At 43.0% G+C, this 12,259-nt stretch overlaps 1 long non-coding RNA gene across 1 annotated transcript; it reads right to left on the bottom strand.

Moving 5' to 3' along the window:
* Positions 1-228: 228 nt before the first annotated feature.
* On the bottom strand, positions 229-9,206 carry LOC105304725. The gene is made up of 3 exons (XR_002777191.1): positions 8,826-9,206; positions 6,960-7,009; positions 229-3,353 (listed from the first exon to the last, which is right to left on the bottom strand). It is a non-coding gene; the product is annotated as an uncharacterized LOC105304725 (long non-coding RNA).
* Positions 9,207-12,259: the final 3,053 nt, after the last annotated feature.

A 12,259-nucleotide genomic window follows, 5' to 3' on the forward strand; every position in this document is an offset into this window, starting at 1 on the left:
ACATGCCTCTGGAATATTTCAAATTTCAAAGAAATATCACCTAATTATAAGGTCATTGTAGAGATTCCCTCAGACACCCTTCAGACCCATGCTCAGATACAGTACCTCTCTTAAACACACACAAATAAAACAAAATGTCAAAAGTTTGATGTGTAATAATAGAAAAAAGAAAAATTGGGACATGTTGCAGCAAGAGCAGTGGAACAGCAAAAAATAAAATGAAAATAATAACATTGAAATGCATTTTTATTGATCGATAAGTCATGTAACATTAGTATGATACAAAGCAAGTTGATGTGACAATGGCAAACACATAATTATAATATTATTTATTTTCCTTAGATGTTATTTTTAACATATTTACATAAAAGACCAAGATGTAGGCAAAAGCTTCAGTAATTTGACTCCATTGAGTGCTTTCAGTAAACAATAGGTTTCCCCAGCAAACATCTTATTGCCTTAATTGAACCTCCTTGAGAAAGAAAACCACACACTTTGTAATGTAAATGTTAATTGTAGTAGACAATGGGTCTAGGTAAATAGCACCCCTGGACATGAAGTAAATGAAAGGAATACAGGCACTTAACAATGAAAGGTTGTTTGCACAAACAGTGCTTCAAATGTAAATAAACAAGGGTCTTCTCAACGGTCACTACAGTAGTAAAACTTTGGCACGTGTTCAGCAGCCAAATTGAGGATTTACGTTAATAAAGTCTCTCAGAGTTTCTAACTGAAACTATCAGTGGTTTTACAGGCTTCTCCAGTCTGAAGTCTTAAAAAGAGATGAAGCTACAAAGGGAAGTAAAGCTTTTGTAGAAAAACTGCGTATTTAGGATTTGGGATCGTCAGTAATCTAGGCCTCATGGAAGGTAACAGGCCATTTTGGACATTTTCCTACTGCAATGTTTGCCTTTGTTTAAATGCCTGTACAAATGTTTGCTTGGTGACACGTGGGAAAATGTGAGGACTTTTATGAAAAGCTTACTATAGGGACCTTTAAAGAGCCAAAGTTTCTGCTAAGCATAGTCACTTTTAGATTAAATAAAAATGGCTGTTTAGAACACATCTAGCTGGGACTATATCAAAACCTTTTATCATATTGTTACTGTAATCAACTTTCTATAGATTGATGAATTTAGAGTTTTACTTCGGTGTGTCTACTAGCATAATTAGGCCAAGTTCCTAGATATATTATGTTAAGAGGTAAACAGCTTGATGAAGTGATGGTAATGACTGTTATACAGAGATCTACATTTTTAATTATAACTCACCCAAAACAAAAGCTAAAAGGTGGTCACAGGCCAAAAGTATGGACTGAGAATTTGACATGAGGAGTAGGCAGTAATGGGACTTTCTTCGAACTGCTTTTTAGCAGCTTTCCTTAAATACTGAAAATCGCAACCAAAGAAGGGAGCCAAACTTAACTGTGGCCAGATTAAACAGCGGTTATAAAATTAACAGAAACAGACAGTGTGCAGCAGCTATAGACCAGTTGGTGCTCTCATTTGGGAGGCTGCAGATGGCTGTGGGTGGGAAATGCCTCTACTTTCTTAAGCGATGGAGATGAGTATGGTGTGTGCACTTGATGTTTTTTTCATACTCCCACCCCCCAACAGGGCTGTCTGTCATAGGCTGCCGGCCCGCTTTACCACTTGCCCTCGAGCGTGGGAATCGGAGCGTCCTGCCGTTCACATCTCCTGCATTCCGTTTAGCGGAATCAATTAGGCAAGACAGACCCTCAGATTCCCCACCCCCTTTCCATTTTTGTCAGGTCTATATACGTCCTAATTATTTCAGTTTGGGATGCCAGAGCTGTTTCCTGGATAGACCTGATCATCCTTAAACAAAAAGAGAGGAGGCGCACACGTGGGTTGTGGCGTAAATGTCACTTTCATTTCCAATGCTAGGCGCAGAGTAAGACAGAACATTTTTTTAACACTTTGACAAGAGGGGAGGCGATCTCGTCTCCATCATGTCTTTCTGCTTCAGTAGCTTCCTCAAGGAAACCCTCTTGGAACAGAGAAGCATCTGTCCTTGTATTTTGAATAGAAGAATAAAAATCAGCCTTTGCTTTTTGTTTTGTTTTGTTTTTGCATTTCCCCTGCTAGCTCTATGTCCTCAGTAGATACGAATTATTAACCTTCCAGTATAAACTTTTCTGAAAGTCTAATTTCACATAATTTAACATACACCCCAAATATATGTAGTTTCCAAGCATTATCTTAAATTTTCTCAGGGGAGGGATCTCAAAACAGCCTAAGCCTACATATTATGGAATCATTTTTTAAACTAGGTACCAGTCATCTCTACAACAGCTTTCTAAGAAAAATAACCCTCATATTTAAACTTTTGCCTTAGAGTATAGATGAACTTCACACGCCTCTTTACTCATTAGCAGTATACAATTCTCCTTTGCAGCTGTAGCAACCCCTCTCCAAGTATTTCGTATCTTTGTATTTTGGCATATGTATGTCACTTAATTTCCTCTAACACCACCTTTAATCATAAGGAAAACAAAAACAAAAACAAAGTTAGATTCAATAAGTATTCCTGACCTTTCTGGTTTTTACTGTCTCTTGGTTGTAGTCTCATTCTCACACGCTCCCCGGCGATCTTGAAGGAGTTTTTACTTTCGGTTATCTAGCTTTATGAAGACCAATACACTCATACAGCTAGATAACCAAAGATAACAACTCGCTTCCCTCACACGTCTCTGTTCTCCTCTGACCAGAATCCGGATCCCGTTGTTTCTGGCAGTACCGAAGAGTAGTCCTCTAGGACACTGGCCGCGCTTAAGATTCCTCCTTTTATGTAAATGTGACCTGGTTTCTGTTTGCGTGTGCGGCTAAAATATCCAAACGGGATCTGTTGCTTTCAAAGTTTACTCCGAACTTTTATTTTCCTTTCAGCAAGTAATCTCCGGCAGCGTTAGCCAACAATTCATCTATTAATATCAGAAAATAAAACCAGCTATTAAGGTGCAGCCAGCGGTTAAGAGTGAGCAGCAGCATTCGTCCCTTCGGAGGCCTCTATTTGCATTGTAAATTGCTTCATTCTCACGCAACACTCTTTAGCCTCTCTCTATAGAGATGTATAAAGCCAACGGCAATTTCCAGCGCAGGTTAAAGAGGAAGAAAAAAAAAACCATCCCATTCTATAGAGGTGACAGCTGATTCAAGGACCTGCTTCTGATCCTTTTGGGTTAGGCACCATGAGCTTTTAACCAAGCGGTGGCAGCTTGATTGCACATATCTTGTGTGTGTGTGTTTTAGGGGGAAGATCCTCGATTTTCACAGGGCTTCTAGGCTGGGGAGAAGAAGATGCCGTCTTGCTGGCGTGCTGCTGCCCCCGGTCTGAAAGAAGGAGAAAAGGGCCATCATTGGAGAGGCTTTCACTGCCAAAATGCGGACCAGCCCAGCAAGGTCAAAGGTTCGAGACCGCCGGAGACCAAGGTAATGATGATGTCATGAGAAATCTCAAGTACATGGTTATTGATATGCATCAGTGATCAGTCGACTGCCCCACGCCTACTGCCCGAGCATCGGCAACGGCAGCACCGGCTGCATTGCAACAAACCCTATTTTCTCAATCAACATCTCTGCTGCTAGCATTACCGACTGCTCCTGGAAAAGCAACCCGCGGCCTTTTACCTCCTTGGTGCTAGTGTAGATCGCTCTAATATCCAAAGACTGGAAGAAATCTCTCTCTAAGGACAGATAAAAGGATTTCAGATCTGGAAAACGTCTTTGCCTGAATTTCTCTTCTGGCAGATTGCATGGGCAGACAGATAGAAGGCACTTTGCTATTGCTTAAAGCAGGGCCTTGCTTTCTGGGGCTGGGAATCAGTTCTGTACTACGCAGTGAGTTGATGTGTGATTACATTGACAATTTGCTCTGGTAGTGTGTTTTTAATGGCTTCACAGCTCAGGCATGTTTTCTATCTGTGTACCATGGCGATAGGGCAGCATATTTTGTTCTGTAAGTTCAAAATGAATGCTCTAAGCAAGCTGACTTCATTCTGGTGTTTAAAAAACGATTCTATAGAATGTGTGCCTTAGAATGAAGCACAGGAAAACATTGCAGCAATAGTTTCTAATGTTGTACACAACTCTGCTATAATAAAAATGCTGAGGCTTTACCTATAGTTTCAAACATCAATTTTCATACAGAAGGTCAAAATTTACTAGTCTTTCTTATGAAATTATGAAAAAAAAATATTGGTACCTCATGAAAAAGACAGATAAAACACCTGGATGTTAAGAGCATTACTCTACCCTCACTTTCCCCTTCCCCACCCCCACCCTTCAATCTAGAGGGAAATATTGTTTCATTAATTAATTTGCCTCATTCTTTTCCTTAGGACTTTTCAAAGTATGAATATGATCATTTATAAGAGCTCTTTTCTTCTCTCCCCTTCATGATGAGTAATCTATGTCTAATGCATCTATAATATGTACAGTTCTAATACTCCAAGGCCCCTCAACAGACTATGTAAGGTGCAGCCTACATAAGATGCATATTCGCCATGGGTGAACTTTATGGTTTGTTTTCCAAAATTATGAGTTATGTGCGATGGTGTTACTATTCTTTAAAATATATGCTACAAGCGAATGTCATAAGTATTCATATTCATTTCACACATGACAAGTTTATCACAATACTCTTATTTCTATACGTTAACTATTTTCCCCAATGACTAAAACACTTTCAGAATTAATATACATTCTTTCATTGATTCAGTAATTTATTCATTTAAGACATGAGTGTGAATATGCTTACCAAATTACACACAGAGCACACATATGTAAACGCTATTGAAAACACTGACAAGTAAAGAAAACTTGAATTGCTAAGAAAAGACCCCAACAAGAGTAAAAACAATACTACACCAATTACAGGATAATTTAGTAACACAGATGCCAACTTTTCTCTAGATATTTTATTAATTTACTTTTTGGGTGAGCATTCTTTCCTGATTATTGATAAAAGACTGTGATCTGGAAATTATTTATCCGTTTTTCTTATTGAATTTAAATATAGAAGTGCAATCAGAAATGGCTACACTGGGAGATATATATGCACACACATATATATATTCATATATAAATGTGTGTGTGTATATAAATGTGTGTGTGTATATATACACACACACATTTATATATGAATATATATATGTGTGTGTATATATATATTCATGCAAAATACAAATTAATTCAGAGAAATATATGCTATAGAGTTACTGTACCTTCTTGAACTATGAGGTCACAACATAAAACTACTGGATAAGAATTGAACACATCACTGAGGTACATGCCACGTATGACATTATATAACCCTAATCTACCTTAGAAGATTGAGAGTATTTTAGCCTTGAGACCTAGAAGCAGAATCATTAGTGAATTGTCATGTACTATATAAAGCAAGCATATGATCGGATGAATTCAATTCCTTAAGTCAAAACCTCCAAGATATGCCAGATATTTTTAGAATCTTTTTTGCATTATATATGTCTGGGAGGGGTTGGTGAAAGTAGACAGATGTGATGCATGGATGCATGGATGTCTATGTGTGTATCATACCCATATTTGTGTGAATTTGCAAATTAATGTGGCTATATTTCCACATTTAACAATTAAATGCATTTTAGAACCCAAATAACTATCATGCAAGCCAAGACACTGAACATTTGAGATGCTTCTACAATTAGAAGCTATAGAAGATACTGTCTTAAAACAGCATCGTTTAAGGCAATGCCACAGTCATGTCAACTGACTCCAGGACTGGCCCCCATGCCTGTCACATATACTGTAGATTCATTAGGAAAGCCCCTAAGAGTGAAAATAGCCAACATAATGATTATGAGCAGTCTGTTCATTAACTATATAGTCAATTAAATATTTTATCTCTCCATCATTTTTCAAGGTATGGAGAAATAAAGACATATAGCAAGGTTTACCACTGCGCACCTGATTATTTTGAATATTGCCAAGGTTCATATCATGGTTTATCATATACAAGGACTGTATTATTATCTACGATGTGAGACAAGTTGAAACAATTGTGCTCTAAAGATACCTAGCAATGTGTGCCTTACATTGTTAGGAGTAACTATTAACACCTACATGTTCTTATTCCAGATATTTTTGCTTTTCAAAAAGCTGTTTAGCTGAACTACTACGGAATACTCTTTTTGAAATCTGCATATTGAAGGATATACTGAATTCAAATGGCTTGCCTACTCGTTCTCTAATAAATTCTCATTAATGGCCAGTAGATTAGAACGTGATTGTCATGCTTGTTTTCTAATCTTTTTATAGGTCTCCAGATGGCTGAAACATGAATTGAAACATTCTTGTTTTCTTGGGAATAAACAATCTCTGCTTAAGTTAAAAGTGAAAAGTTATCATTTTCCACATAGTTGGATCAGAATTACGCTATTCCATAAATGCAGATACATCAGATTTGCCACTAATATTTAGAATACCTCTCTGAATCCTATTTAGACTACTGCAGAGTATATAAAGAATTGGCCTATCACCAAAATGCTTTTTAATATTGGGTGTGTATGATTCTCATGCATGTAAACCACAGTCCACTAATACAGTCAAGACTACCATTTTCTATATAAAAGCCTTTTAATTTACTGTGATTTGTATAGTTCAGGCGAGGTACTTGATTGGCTTACTTTTCTGATAAAAGCATCCTATTATTTCTTCTGTGTCCCAAATTTATTTTTTATAGGCAGCTACAGGTTATGTTACATTATCCATGATACATAATATATAAAGGCTATCTATGGGGAAAAATGCACATATGAAAACTTAGATTTCTCTGGAATTTTATCTATTGCATGAACTGGGAGATAGGCAATACACTGCAGGCCTGCCACTCAGTAAATAATATCCTATTTAGATTTTGTACATCACTTCTATTTTATCAAATGTATATTTTAAAATTACCTTTAGTTGGTTCGATTGTCTATTCATTTTATGTTTCTTTGTAGACTCATCTGAAAAACAGTAAGAAAACAAATTTATATATTTTATATAAAATCATGTTAAGATTTGACTTCATTAAAAATATTACAATTACAATGGTCCTTTAAAATGCCAAGAGATTCCAGGAAACCCAGATTAATGTGTCCTGGGCCTCAGCACCTAGAGGGTTAAATATGCTAATTTACATTTAAATGGAGACACACATGATAATGGGAATGCAAAATATGCAGAATCTGGAGGGGTTTGAAAATTAATTTTTTTCTTCTTTTATTTTTAGCTTGGAAAGAAGAGGGACTTAACAAAAATTAGGAATTTGAACACTCTAACATGCCATACAAAAGAGGAGGGAGAGTTCTTCCATGTAAGAATTTTAAGACTGGAACAAAGTCGTTTATTCTAATGTTTGAGGGGCTGAATTTCCAGGCCTTTCAAACAATGGGAATCCCTGGATAAATACCTAATCCATTAGAAAGATGCAAATAGTTTACTGTAAGGCCACAGCACGGTGAGATGTGCATTCGCATCTATGGCTCCTGATTGGCTATTTCCTCCAGTAAATCAATGAATAATGTAAAACCTGATTGCTGTAAAGTGGTGGATTTTTAAATTCCCTTCCCTATCCCCCCATGACTCAATATTCAAGAAGTCTTACACTTCTGAAAATAGGTTGCTTTTATTTTATGATTTTTTTAAATGCTTATTGTTATTTTGGAGTAGTAGGGTGGGGCTATTGGTTTTGCAAAATGAAAGTACTGCACTGGTTCAATTATGCTACTATAGGAGTTTGTTTCTCGAGACAGAGCCTTAATTACTGGTACCAAGATGTGGAAAGAGGGTGGCGAGCAGAGGAGGGCATCAGGAGAGGGAGGAAACTAGATCCGATCCCGCTATTCTGGGCCCAAAGCAGCCACAGCACCAAAAGAGCCCCGGCCGTGGCCATGATTTGACAGAGCCTCCGGTCTAACTTCTGACAATTCCACTGCTGCCCTGACCCCCCAAAACAGTCTTCCATTCAAGCACCACGGGTATATTTGCAAGAGAAAACGCAGCAGACTCCAATGCATATACATTGCCTGGGTTCCCAATGCCCCAGGTTCCCTCAGACAATTCCAGGCCAAGGAAGGAAGGTCTTGCGTCCCTCAGCCGGGTCTAGGCTCTAAGCAAACCACAAAGACCCGGCTAGTCTAGGACACCAGAAGCTCCAAGTCCTAATAACTAACCGTGATGGTTGCATTTTGATTAATCTGAACTTGGGATAACCCTGTAAAGGGGCCTCTCGCCTTCCAGAATCCAAAAAGCAAAGAGAAAAAGGAAGTGGAAATTCACCAGGTCTAGTTAGCTACTGTACATAAGTTTCCACCAGAATCCAATCGTATCCTCACATCATTGCCAGGTAATTGCAACTTTGAGGTTGTTAAAAGAATTATTCTAAATGCGAATCCTGAATCCAGGAATGCAAACTACAACCGTATTTGGCTCTAGGTTTAAGAGGGAAAAGTCTCATCACCAACAATGCAAAATTACATACAAAAATTCCCCTTTCGAGCACGAAATTTTCCTGGTTTCTCTCTGCAATTGGGGGTCAGCCGCTGGATAATTAACAGTCCTGGTTCAGACAACTCATGAGATCAACAGGTTTAAGTATCCGAGACACACGATCAATTAGCTGAAGCAAAACCGGGACTGGCCCTCGGAGCGGCCCGCAGCGGGGCTCTGCTGGCACCAGCTTGTGGCGAGGCGAGGAGCGCCGGCGCGGGGCTACAGCCGGGTAGTGATGGCCCCGCGCCGCCGGCTGAGTTGCCGCCTGCGGGCCGCCACGATACTCACTTGTTTTCCCTGCGCTAAGCAGTGGTGCCCCCGAATCCAATTGGGCAGGAATCGAGGCGCCGGCCAGAAGACAAGATCCAGAGTCACAGGGCGGCCGCAGTACGCAAACAGGCTCCTTTCCGCGTCTCAAAAAAAAGACAAAAATTTTTTTTTCCCCCAGATCATCCCTCTCTTTAGCACATTTAAAACTGCCGCTCGATTCCACACGGTGATTCTTGCTTGATTGGGTCTAAAATAGTTTCAACATATCTTCCCTTTTGGGGAGAGAGAAGGGCGCAAAAGATGAAGGAAGGAAAAAAAGCCAACTTTTCCCCCCCATGCCAGGCACTTGCTCCCTGAGCCTCGGAGTGCAGAGTGAAGTGGTGTGTGCGAGGCTCGGCAAGTTTTTGGGGGGGCTGTCCAAGGTCTAGTCCAGCCCCCTCTGCCGAGGAGGACGTGCTCTGAAACTCAACCAATTTCCCCACTGCTTTTGTTACTGATGAACTGAAGCCCTATTGTTCATCCATTGCCACGGTCTTTTTCAGTCCCCACACTACGTTCTGCGTTGCCAGAGATAATGAATTTGCACCCAAACCTCTCATAGTCCCCTCCTGACAGACGGAACAAATTAGAAATGTCTCGTCTGAAGAAGGGCAATGGCTACATTTTCCCATTGTAGGATGCAAAGCACACATTTCTTTGGAAACTTCTTTTGCCTTTTCTACCTTTTATTTTCTTCTCCCTCTTTTTCTTTTTTCCTCCAGTTTTTTCTTCTTGATTCCTTTAGACACTCTTTTTTTTTTTTTTTTTTTTAAAGAATAGCCCTGTCCTGTTTTTCCAATGCACCATTTTATGTAACTTGTGGATCTTTTCTACCTCCCTTCCCTTTTTTCCTCTTTCTTTTAAAGGACTCCCTTTGCAATTTTATTTACAAACTTGGAAAATGACCTTTTGACTTGCAGACTTTTTTTAGAAAAAGAAAGGTCTTTTGGTTCAAGTCCCCCTTCCTCACTCCTCCTCTTCTTTTTGTTGTGGTCGTTAAATGTGTTTGGCTAAAGACAAGCAATACATTATAAGGATTTTTATTCTCGAAACTCCAGAGCTATTCAAAGGGTACCAGGGACGCGCCATAGGGATTATCTGTTTGAGGGGGAAGAAGAAAAAGCGTGTGTGTGTGTGTGTGTGTGTGTGTGTGTGTGTGTGTGTTCCAGGGAAACAGAGATGTGGGAGGGTGTGGGTGGGAATGTGCAGTGAGAGGAGGGTGGGGGCCTGGAGGGGAAGGTGAGCTTCCTGGAACACGATCCGGAAGGCTGTCGGGGGTGTAGGCGCGAGGGGGAGGGTGTAAGAATCTGTCTCGCCGAGGGCGTATTGCACCCCTGGGCCTGTTCGCGCTCGGGCCAGCCGCAGCCTGGGCACGGGTGTCTGCGCGCGCGGGCGCTTGTTCCGAGCCTGCGCGCGTGCGACCGGTGGCGAAAAGGAGGGGAGGGCTGTAAAAATTCAGACGAGCGGCCCGTATGTAAATGCTGCCTGGGGGGAGAGGGGAGGCGGTAATGAGAGCTGCGGAAGTGCAGCCCCGCCGGCGGCCCCCAGCTTTCCCGCCAAGTGCAGCCGGAGGACAGACTGCCAGGCGTGTCCTTGGCGGGAGGGTCCCCGCTCTCCGCGCGCGCGCGCGCCCGCCCCACCCCCCCACCCCCCGCGCACACGCACATACTCCCATGCAGGCGTGGGGCTCGGTGGCCACGAGCATGCCAGGAAAACAAAGCTAGGGCTGCGAGGTGAAAAGAAGAAACGGCAGCCTTGGCGGCCAAGGGCAGGACTGGGAAGCCGTAACCGCGGCCTCCGGCGCCCCTTCCTTGCCAACCCCTTTCTCTGCCCTCCGCCCCCAGCTCCGCGCGGCACGGGCCCAGAAGAGGCTGAGGACCATTTCTTAGCTGCCTAGGAGAGGGTGGCGAGCAGAGGCGGGGGCAGTTGTGCACAGGGAAGTGCCAGCAGCCCCCTCCTGGTGCACGGGCACGCACACGCTGGTGCGCCGGGCGGGAGATGCGGAGTCTGAAGGCCGCCCTGATGCTTAGCCCAGAGCCGCTACCTCTTCGCTGAGGCTGCTGAGCTCCAAACGAAAAACACGCCCGGCTAAATCCGGCAAGGCAGCTCAAGGGCTGCGCTCACGGAATGGCTCGCTCCTCAAGTCCCCTCTCCCAGACAATATAATCGGAAGAGCCTTGCTGTTCTTAGAGAGCCTGCTCTGGCCACCGCAACCCTCACCACCCCCTTAAAATAGGTGAAACTCGAACTCCAGCCCAGGAGTTGTGGCCTAGATGGCCCCGCAGAGAGACAGATCTCATCTCGCTCACAGCTCCTGCCTCGGTGAACACCAGCCTAAGCACCTCCCTAACACACACACAGACACACACACGAGACACTCCCATTACATTAAAACGCACACTAATGACACGGCTGTTAATGAAGCCGACGCGCATTATGATTGCACAGGTAAGCAGGTACCGAAACGAGAAGCCCCCACCAGTAGACTGGGCAATTTACCTCTCCCTACTGGAAACACGTGTAGCTTAGCGTGTTTTAGGAGTGATTTGCTGTTGTCTGAGATCTCCCCCTCCTCTTCTTGTGGAGAGAAGCCAAAAAAAAAAAAAAATCATGTTCCATTGTCAGTCTTCTTTCTGATAAGCTACCCGATCATCGGTCTAAAACGTTTGGGGGATTTGATTTGGTTTGTTATCTGGTGTCTTTGGTTTGTTGTTTTGGGGTATGTTGTTTTTCTGAGGGAAGCAAAAGAACGTGTATTTGATGGGACTGCAGGTGCAGGACAAGAGCCTGCGGGTGCCGCGGTAAGGCTGGCAAGGCTGGAAGCCGGTTGGTAGAGAAAGAAGGTGGCGGCTAGTCCTTTCCCGGGGTTGGCACCGGTTCCCTTGGCCCCCTCGGGCCTGGGCTCGGCCATCGCCGCAGCCGCCGCCCGCACTAGCGGGCTCCACCGGCTGCCGCTCCGTGTTTTCCCCCATCCCGGTTTCACGTTCAAGGTTTAGCTGCGAGGTCACGTCCATTGACGTCAGCTCCCTGTCTCCCTCTACGTCCGGCTACATTTACATACATCAAGGAAATTAGGGCATTAAAAAAATATGCAAATCCTGCGCGAAGAGGAGCCGGTGCATTCCTGGCGCGATCGCCTTTTATTGAAGCTTTTAATTAAAGGGGCCAGTTGGCGAGCCCATGAAACAACCGCCAAAAACCCCAAAAGAGAAAAATAAACGCTGTAGCCTTCGGGAACGGTTGTTTCGGCTCCTGTTCTGTGGGCGGCTGAGGACCGCCGGCTGCCGGGCTCGGAAAAGAACAGGTTAGAGGAGGCAGCTCCAGCCCATGCATAATCAGGGCTCCGCGGCGCCTCCATTCTTTCCTCCTCCTCCTCTCCTCCTCCTCCACCTCTCCTCCTCCACCTCCTCCTG

The sequence above is a fragment of the Pteropus vampyrus genome, unplaced genomic scaffold (genome assembly GCF_000151845.1).
Source record: "Pteropus vampyrus isolate Shadow unplaced genomic scaffold, Pvam_2.0 Scaffold11, whole genome shotgun sequence".
NCBI classification, from domain to species: domain Eukaryota; kingdom Metazoa; phylum Chordata; class Mammalia; order Chiroptera; family Pteropodidae; genus Pteropus; species Pteropus vampyrus.